The 10,551-nt window shown below is 38.1% G+C and overlaps 1 protein-coding gene across 1 annotated transcript in view; it reads right to left on the minus strand.

Annotated features, from left to right (window-relative positions):
• The window catches only part of LOC122063152 (DNA primase small subunit), a 38,657-nt gene extending 28,452 nt beyond the window's left edge, over positions 1-10,205 (minus strand). The window contains exons 1-2 of the mRNA XM_042626845.1: positions 9,809-10,205; positions 9,524-9,573 (exon numbers count right to left, since the gene is read on the minus strand). The gene's annotated coding sequence lies outside the window, so the exon portion shown is untranslated. The remainder of the gene's footprint in view (positions 1-9,523; positions 9,574-9,808) is intronic.
• Between the last annotated feature and the right edge of the window lie 346 nt (positions 10,206-10,551).

Here is a 10,551-nt window from a genome sequence, read left to right on the forward strand (position 1 = left end):
TTCCACTTTAGTTAGAGAGAAATATGGCTGACAGAAACTTTGGAACAAAAACCCTTCAAAAAATCGTGTGTTTTCTGAAAAATTACCCATCTTGACCATTATATGACCGATACTCACCGATACGTACCGATATATATCGATACTCACCGATACGTGCCAATATATACCGATCGATACATATCGATACTCACCGATACGTACCAATACATACCAAAACGTATATTTTACCTCAATTTTATAATTTTCATAGTCGTGTCGAGGCATATCGTATCGTATCGATGTGTATTGGTGGTGTATTGATGCATATTGGTATGTATTGTAGGATATATATCGATACAAAAGGATTTTAAAAATTTCATGTATCGTATCGATGTGTATCGTATCGGTCGGCTAAATTTAAGATATGTATCGGAGGGTATCGTATCGGTATCGGAGATACTTAAAACCATGGGCATGACAAATGAAGTTCTAAATGACTCATTGCAAGATCTCCCTACTATGCCATTGTTGCCAAATTTGAGACCACCAGAGGAACCAAAGTATAATCCCCTGGTAAGAGAGGTGCCTCCCACCTCAGGGACGGGTCAGGTGCAGTCCTCGTATTCCTCATTACCAGAGAAGCATAAGAAGGTACTAGATAACATAATGACAAGGACAGGACCTGGATCAAATAACTTGTTCAAAAAGAGATTAAAGATAGATGCTTGGTCTGAAGATGAACTTGATGCTCTCTAGATCGGTGTTCGTCAGCATGGTCGGGGTAACTGGGATGCCATGTTTAGAGATCCAAGCTTAAGTTCTCCAAATTCAGAACATCAAAAGATTTTTCAGTGAAGTGGGAGGAGGAACAACTCAAGATCTTTGTGAAACAGCATTGGCACTGTCAAAAGAAGGCAAAGCCACTAAATCTATCTCACTCACTGGCATCTCTAATGGAATGATGATACGAGCATTGCATGGAAGTAAGCTTTCTAGTCTTGGGACAGACTGCACGGCTACAAAATTTTAAACTCATCTGACGGATTTGCAATTGGGTTATGGGGATCTAACATATGCCCTGCCATATGTTGATCAATCTGCACAATTTGGTATTCCAAATGATCGTAATGCAGCTATCCCAACTTGGAAATCTGATCAATCTTGGCCAAATTTCAGTGGAGATTGTCCTTCCGAGCCAAATTTCAGTGACCACGGAGGGTCTTGACGCACTCAACGGAGCGAGCATCCCAAATACTAAGTCTTCGGTCCTCAGAGACAGAGCAGATGTAGTGGGAGTATGAGGACCAGGCCAAATCTGATACGCCTTCCAAATGGCCAGTCAAGCGAGATTAAAGGACTAGGGTTTGGGAAGACCACACGAATAGGGTTTTTTCGAGAGAGGCGAAGGCAAGGAGAGTTCCCTCGTTAGAGAACTTCACGCACGATACAGCTCTGGTGTGTGCAATTAGGGTTCGGAATTTGGTTTAGTCGATTTAGGGACTACAACTAACAGAGGGTAATTTCGGTAAATCACCATTTTTAAGGGTAAAATGGTATGTAGGAAAAAAAAAGGAGCTATTGATGTCAGCATTTGAGGTATATTCTATAACACAGACTGAAGGCAAGGGGTCTAGACATAAATTGGTATTAGACAAGGGGTGTTCCTATGATACTGGCATTCTCTAGGGGGTGGCGTTGTGAATTACCCTTACATATAAGGGTTGGGATGTTGCTGTGAAAGAGTTCAGGGCTTTTAGTAGATCTAGTTTTAGCTTCAACTGGTCCTCCCAGCTTGAAGAGTAGAGCAATGTAGAGTTTCATTTATTTATTTCTAAACATAGTTTGGAAAAGACAATTAAATGGATCATATAGCAATAACACTTTTCACAAATCCAGTGCAATAAAATGCGTACAGCGATGATACGATACGTGTTTAATACGGTTGCCCTGTAAAAATCCGGGAAGAAAAATATGAGTTTATTCTGGTATTAAGATGAACGAAAAATGTCTCATTAAAGATACAAAAGGCATTTTTTTTAAAATTTAAACCTTTAGACCTGACTAAACACCCAACCCCCACCAAAAAGAAAATGCAACCTACAAACCATACCTAAGGTTGCCTATCCATCCAATTCAATGTAAAAAGAATAAGAAGGGAAAATAAGCTAACCATGTTTGTTTGTATAGTATAAAGCAACAAAAGCCAGCCAAGAAAGGCTTCTAAGTGTGTAAAGAGGAGTATGGGACAGAGACAATGTATCCTACACTTGCTAGCATATCAAGTTTATCTAGGACTGATCAGAGCTTCGCTTATGCTCTCTTTTCTAAGTGAATTACTCTCTATAAATAATAAGCACCCGACTAATCTTCTGTTGAAATTCTAACTTGTCTTCAAACCAATCCAATGTGAACCATTTGAAACCCAAAACACTGAAAAAAAAGAGCAACCCAGTGCTCGAGGCTCCCGCTATTGCAGAGTCTGGGAGGGGGCAAGTGTATGCAGCCTTACCCCGTGCTTCGCAAAAGAGGTTGTTTCCAAGTTTTGAACCTGTGACCAACATGTTGCAAAATATCTCCACAATAAAACAAAAAACATATCCAAGATTTCTCACATATGTTGAAAGAGGAATCCATTGACCATAGGCATTGCCACTGTCAATTGCCCTAGAAGAGAGAGTTTTGAACCTAAACAAGAAGTAGGTGAAGGAACGACTTCATCCAATATCATTGGGCCTGTACCGATGATCATATTCACTCCACCTTTTCTTTAGTAGGTCATATTCACTCCACTGACACAACCATAGTTGCTGAAACCAAACCTCCAGCAATAATGATTACAAAAAAAGAACCCAAAATTAGAATGGTATGTGTCTTATAGTTCTATCCGCCAGCACATGATACAAATCATATAAAGCAAGGCTTCATATCTCAAGTCCCTAATTTATTGCAATCTTGATCTGCCAATCCATTTCACAGAATTTTAAGCAAGCAAGACTGTTGATCCAAGAAGCAAGTAGGATAGGATCAGCCTGGACTGATACTGATCCAATTAGCTTCACTCTATGATATAAAGCATTCCAAAATCCAGAAATAGTACAAACAGTGCAGATAAAAAATTATCAATCGCAAAGGTCCAATGAAGGTGCGAAAACCAATAAAGCAAAAACAGCTCAACAAACTTGGGGGTGGGGATGAAAGGGTGAAACTTGGAGTTGTGAAAATAGTAATAGAAAACTTCAGACCAACAACAACGCAAGAGCATCCTTAGATGCCATAAGGATGGCCAGGATTTCCTTCTCAGAAGAATAGATCAATTCTAAGTACCAAGAACTGTAATTTTATATAGAGTGTTGTGTTGGAATAAGAGCAGGTTATATAGGTACTTTTAGTTATTCATTTGGACTTTAAAGTGGGTGATGTAGGTAAGAAAGGCATTCGAGCCAGCCAAGCTGGATACATTCAGATCTGGTTTTCTTTGGTCCAGACCTTACATTGAACCAGGACAAACTTGGGTCATATCTGGCTATTTTTCTTGGCCATTGATCTAGCACACTGCAGGGCAGTCCTCTTCCTTGAGCAGTGATGAGCACATTTATGTGTGAAATTTAGGGTAGTAAAACATGCATTTTACATATATAGAATGGAACTACCTTGGGTTTTACTCTCTTTTTGCAGACTTTATATTTTCAAGGCCTTAAGGACTATCGGGCGCTATATCTCCAATTTTACACTTAAAGAGGTCCTGTTTCTTTTCATGGTTGGGAAGAGGACAAAATTCTGAGCAAGATGGACGTGTTCAATTAAAAGTACACATTTGTTTGGACCGTACAAGTGATTATTCTTTTCGGGCTAGAAAAAGAATAATGGATCAGAACTGAACCGAGATGCAGAACCAACCCGTCTGCAGTTGTTCCAGGGGTACAAAGAATATTTCAAATGCCAACAAGGATCGAAGGACCACACCCTTAAGTGATTGAAGATTCATTTTTGGTAACAACAACTACCTAGCATAGTTGGTGAGTTGTGGTGTGCAAAATCCCTTCCTTATTAAAAGGTCTCAAGTTCGAACCTCTAGGCTACCATTTTTTGGAGATTTTTTTTTAAAGATTTTCTCTCTCCTACTCATCACTTAAAGCAAGGAGGTCGGCCAAGAGGGTTGTGCGCAAGTTGAAGAGAAAAAATAAGAAAGAAAAGGAAAAAAAAAAAAAGGAAAAGATAAGGGCATGGATGGAATTTTCCATTAAAATATAATATTATCCAAATCCAAGCAAGAAAACTCGGCCAAGGGGGTTTCTTGCATAAGAAGAGAGAGAAAAATAGAAAAAGGGAGAAAAAATAAGAAAAATTGTGGGAGATTCTCTCTCCACACATTTTCTCTGTCTCTCTTCTCTCTCCTCCACCTCATCAACAAGATAAAAAAAAAATCCTTTTTTTTAAAAGCTAAAATCGTTAGCTTCCCTCTCCCATTCTCTATATAATTGAATCAACACAAGGGAGGAGGGACTTCATTCTTCTTCTAGGTTTTTTTTTTTTTAGTCTCTCTCTCTCTCTCTCTCTCTCTCTCTCTCTCTAGTTTTAGTTCTTCTTTGTTTTTGCTTTAATCACTGTTATAATAGCTTTTTGTTTCAATTAATGCAAGCACTCTTTTATTTTTATTCAGCCTTTTATGTTTATGATTTATGCAATTGAGTTGTAATTTTTAAGTAATAGTTTTAGGTTTAGATCTAAGTGACAAGATCACGAGCCATAAAGCATCTCTTTTTTCAACTTCAGTTTTTTTTTTTCAAGATTTGTTTTCTCCAAGCCTAGAAATTTCATATTTGATCCATTCCAGATCTGGTTTTTAGGGTTGGCAGCATCTCTTTTTTCAAATTCAGTTTTTTTTTTTCAAGATTTGTTTTCTCCAGGCCTAGAAATTTCATATTTGATCCATTCCAGATCTGGTTTTTAGGGTTGGCAGCATCTCAAATCATCCAAGCTTTCAAGTTCAAGCATTGATTCAGGTAGGTAGGCTTCTTCAATAGTCTTCTCTCCCCCCTCTCATTCCCTCTTCTGACTACCCTTTCTTTCTTAATTTAGGATTTTAATTTCAGTCATTACATTATTGTTTTCCCTTTCCCCCAAGGTTCATGGCTAGTGTATGTGTGGCTTTGCCCTCCTAGCCATAGAACCATCATTTTATTATATTTATTTTAATTGCCTCTCTTTCCCTAAAGCCAAGTAGAATAACCCTTGTAAGAGTGACTCTCTGGTCAAGTAGGGAAGCTCATATTATGATGCATCCCTCGGGCTAAGTAGAGAAACCTACTTGTGAGCCTCTCTCTAGCTTTATCCCCTTTCTTTTACTTTATTTTTATTTCAGCATTTTTTTCCTTCATTGCTTTTTAATTACGTGGGTTGTTTATTTTCAGTTATTTATTTATTTATTTATTTTTAATTGCGTGGCTTGCGTATTAAAATTCTTAGATGACGAATGGTTAGGACGTTATTTTTGATATATATGTTTAGGGCAGTAGTTAGAATTAGATCACAGCCATTAATGGGTTCACTTTCGCATTATTAAAAGAAGCTAAAAACAAAGTGACTGCTCTCCCTGTGTTCGACCCATAGCTATACTAATCCGTACGCTTGCAGTTACATTTTAAATCCTAACAAGTAGCATATTTCTCCTCCATATTTTGTTTTAATGAAGATCTTCTAGGCTTAACAACTGTCGTACCAGATTGGAAAGAAGGCTTTAGAAGAAATTCAGCAGTCAATCGATTTCAGCATACTTGACTAGGATTTAAAAGTTGCCTTTTTGGTCATTTCTTAGGAAGCCAGTTAGTTCTATAGTTAGTAGATGTTAGTTTCTTGCTTGGTTCCTTTACTTGTTAAGAAGTTAGTTTGTCAGTTTCTTAGTCTCCCAAGTTTTAGGATTTGGTTTCAGCTAGAAAGTTTCCTAATTTAAAGTTTCTTTTTTTAAATCAGTTTGTAAGGCTATTTATACAGCATCCACCAATTGTAATGCTTAGTTATTGATTAATGAAGTTTATTTGTGACCTATGCTTACTCCTTAGACCTAAGAGCCGTTTTTCATCAATGAGGGTGAGAAACCCAGGCTGAGATAGCCATTCCCCTACCCCACCTCCTTCTACAATCGATTCTCACCCTCTTCCTTTTCATTATTTCTTTGTTTTATTATTGTTTATCGAGTGTGGCTTGCAAGCCTATTGAAGCTCTAAAAAGGTCAGCAGCAGTTTGATATGAAGACAGCCCAGAATTCCCTAAGAGCTGGAGTTGAAGTAGGAAAATCTATATGCACAGCGCAACAACTCAAAAAATATTTTAAAAACTCAATATCCTTTACTCAAATCATGCTTAATTGATGGGAGGGGTGTATACATATAACATTTTAAATTCCTAGATCAACTTATGTTTTGGACTCCTTATCACTCTAATAAGTAATAATATGAATTATGGATTCAATATTATATATGGTACAGCTTTTTGACAAGGTGAATAAGATCAGTTTTAAGTCCCCTGCATAAATATCCAACCCCAAGCAGTTCATAACATCCTTTGATAACCTTCCAAAAATCACATAGTACATGTTCAACCCCGAGCAGTTCACATAGTTCCCTGCATAAATATCCAACCCCAAGCAGTTCACATAGTTCCGCGATGAGGATTGCTGCTGGTTCAATTCTGAACCAAAACTAAAGGCTGAGTTAATAAACAAACCCAGCACACTCTTCCTATCATACACAAAATCTGCGCTGGGGGATTGCTGCTGGTTTATTCTGAACCGAAACTGGGTGAACCAGAACTGAAGGCTGAATTAACTCAGGTCTTCAAAAGAATCTGTCAGATACTCAGATATCACAGTATTTATAAAATACTTGCAATCGATCCCAACAGTTTGATACTTGCAATCTGTCAGATATCACAGTATTCCACCAAAGAAATCAACAACAGTATAGTAATAAATCTGAGACAACAGGTTTTGATACTTGCAATCAATCCCAACAGTTTAAGAAATTCTATAGCAGAATAACAAACAGTATATTATGAGCTCAGGTCATCAACTAGAAGGTCCAATCCATTGGAGAATAAGAGCAGCACTCAAGCATCAACATCCAACACAGATCAGGCAACAGATATGGGCAGAAATTCCAATCGATCAGAATAGGAAGAATTCATATAACTAACAATCCCCTGGTCTGATCAGCCCCAGATTAAAATAGTCTCCCCCAAGATAGGACTAACACTCGATCCAATTTTCATACACATCAGACAGCTGTAATCTCAGAACAGAAAAGGGGGCGATAGGAGAGAGAACTAGAATTCCAGAACCAGAATTTAACAATAATTCAGATCTCTTATCTGGGTCGATGAGCCTTATAAATAACCTTGAAAAGAAAGCTTGAAGAGACCTCTTGGACTTCACGCCGCAAAGAGTCACCGGATCAAACACCAGTCCATCACTTTGATCATACACAAAGCCCACTCAAAAAAGCAAAATGCAGAAGCATTGTTTTAATTCATAAATCGTGGGCATTGTGGGTGCCCTTCTCCTTTATTTATAATAATGATGGGGTGATTACAAGAAATAGAAACTACCTTAGTTTCCAAAAACTAAATAAACACAAGACCTCTAGTTACTAAAATTAAAAATAGAAACTAGGAAATAAAAAATTAAAAAATAACTAGGTACTGAAATTAGAAACTAGATAACCCCCTCTAAAATGGAAACGAACTAGTAATCCCGTATGCAACCTTAGAATCCCTAATTTAGGCCCATAAAAGTGGCATATTACACTCAAAACACATGGGATCAAAGGCCCAACATGTATGGAACCCAACCCTAGGCTTATTCCTAATAAAACAAGCCTATTTTGGTGATTAATCTGCATCATCCAAAAACCCTGTACCCTTATATTGGGTTTTAGCCTAGAATCCATACAATATTAACCTAAATTTCTTTTCAGTACATGTTTAGGAAAGTTGGCTTGGTGGTAGAAGAGAGACCCTTAATTCGATTTTCTACTCTTCAATCATTGGGTGGAATGGAAAAGGGAATGCGAAGATTAGTTTGGGTCGGTAGTTGCTTGCAGATATGTGGGCAGAGAGCCATGAAGACATATAGTCATATAGGACATAGTTTTTTTTTTTTTTTTGGGTAGAAGCATAGTTACTTTTTTCAGCGTATACAAGTAGAGGCTTTAAGGGTCTTAAGGGATATCATTGGATAATGAAACATTGAAACAGGGCTCGTGGGCTTTATCTTTTTTTTATTTTATTTGGTTGGCAAGTGAGGAAAAAGGTAATGGCAGAGAAGAGCTGAAGAACTCATGAACCCCTACAAAGGTTAGAAAATGAAAGAAATGTGAAAAAAATATACATTAATTATAAATCAACCATAGGAAAAGAGACACCATGAAGGAAAAAGCAAAAGAAAGCTGTCAATCTCTCCCTATCTATTAAATACAAAACAAAAGGAACCACCAACTCCAAAGAGCTTAAGCCCTCAAAAACCACACTAGGTAGTCAGAGCAAGCAAAAAGTGGACGCCTAAAAGAGAGAAGGGGTGGAGGTGGAGGAGGAGGAGGAGGGAAAAGGGCTCCTTCCACAGACCTCTTGGTATGTTTTCCTTCAAGAGCCCATCTAAGCCTTATGCCCAAGGCCATCTGCAGCCCAGCTCATCCTTCTAAACCTACCAAGCGGCACAAGAAGCACCAAATTAGTCTCTCAAGATCAAGCAACAACATCTAATTTTAGTTAGGATACTCTCTAACGGCCCACGTCATCTATCTGAGTCATCCAAGGAGATAGACATTGTCACGCAAGAGATAGACGCTGACCAAGTCTAGCAACAAACCCACAACTAATCTATCTCTTCCCCTGTAAAACACCTCCGTATTCTTATCTTGTACCGTCTTATCTCATGTAACCGTGTATTTGAGTAATATAAATACAAGGAACTCACATGTGATAATGTGAGAAACCATTACGTAACTTCTACACTCTCAATGTACTTTTGGGAGTCATCTAATTTTAAGCTTCCTTATAGTCCAATATTTTTCAGGTTATGCAAGGGAGAAGTACTTTTGGTTGTGAACTCATGGGCTGAGGATGCAAAACGAGTACCCTTCACTGTCCCTCCATTCCTAGATAGATCCATATTAAGAATAGACAACCACCCAAAATTGAGTTCAGCCATGATGAATTCTGATTGATGTATCCAATATAGAAGCCCTATATCAAGAAGAGAAAATGCAATGCTGGGGAGTCGTATGAATATCCATTGTCTGTTGCAGTTCAATTGGTGCAAGATGAAATCAACTTAGTGAACGATGACTACATTCGGTCACACATAGGTTGGGTTTTCCTTTACAGCTACTGTGTCAGTCATTTTGATACTACAGATTTTGGGTGGTGCAAACCAATACAATCAGGTTGTGTGACATTGCTGGAAAAGAAATTGTTTTGTTCTTCCAGAAAATAAAGAGGTAGATTCATCAACCAAAAAATGATGCTCAATATTAGAATTAAAGAATCATACTCAATCGTCGTGTACTGCTGGGATGAGCCGTATGATCTCTGGAAAGTACTCTGCAAGATAGCAAACAATAGTCATGGACAAATATTCAACTACAAAAAAACAAAAAAAAAAAAAAAAAAAAAGCAAAAACAAAACAAAAAGAAATACAATTTTGGGCTTAATCTTTAAGGTTCTAGGGTTTTTGGATGTTCACGAACAAGGGGATGAAGTGGAAGATGAAAAAACAGAGAGAGGGGTAGCATAAACACACACTTGCAAAGTATAAAAGAAGCAGTTATGAATTACCTGGTTCTGTCTCTTAGTCAAGAGAGGGGGAGAGAGAGAGAACAGGGGAGAGATCGAGAGAGCTGCTGCGAATCAATGGCCGTCGATCTGGTCTGTCTCTCAGTCGAGCGATGGAGAGAGAGAGAAACAGAGAGGTGTGAGGAGAGTAGAGTCGTCTTGGAGAGAGATAGCTATACCAAAAAACCGAGAGATAGATGGAAGGAGCCACGATCTCTTGGAATTAATCGTTGGCTGGAATCTCTAAATTAGAGGACATAACATGATATGGAAGAGATTGGGAGGGATTAAGAGAATCAGATCGAAATTGAGTGAGCGGCGATGGAAAAGGAAAAAAAGGCGCGCCAAAGAGATGGAATGTGAAAAAAATAGAGCGGGAGTTGGATTTTTGCTCGGAAAGTATTTGTAGTACCCTTGATTAGGGGTTTTAACGACATTTGCTTAGTAATGCCCCTTAGACCAGACATTAAATAGGGATCTAATCATAGCAAAAATCAAATATATATATATAGATATAGATAGATAGATAGATAGATATAGGAAAATTTTCATGTTTTGTCCCTAATTTTAAACGTTACTAGGTGTAATCTCCTCGTCTTGAAAAAATACCTACTGTACCCTAATGCTTAATGTCATTAGTAGGGGTGTAATTTTGGCCATGATGGCCCGAACCCCCTGGCTCGTCCTAAGCCATATCCATAGAACTTGGGTTAAAATTTCAAACCCTGAGGGTCAGTTAGGGTTGA

Source organism: Macadamia integrifolia, unplaced genomic scaffold (genome assembly GCF_013358625.1).
Source record: "Macadamia integrifolia cultivar HAES 741 unplaced genomic scaffold, SCU_Mint_v3 scaffold1220, whole genome shotgun sequence".
NCBI classification, from domain to species: domain Eukaryota; kingdom Viridiplantae; phylum Streptophyta; class Magnoliopsida; order Proteales; family Proteaceae; genus Macadamia; species Macadamia integrifolia.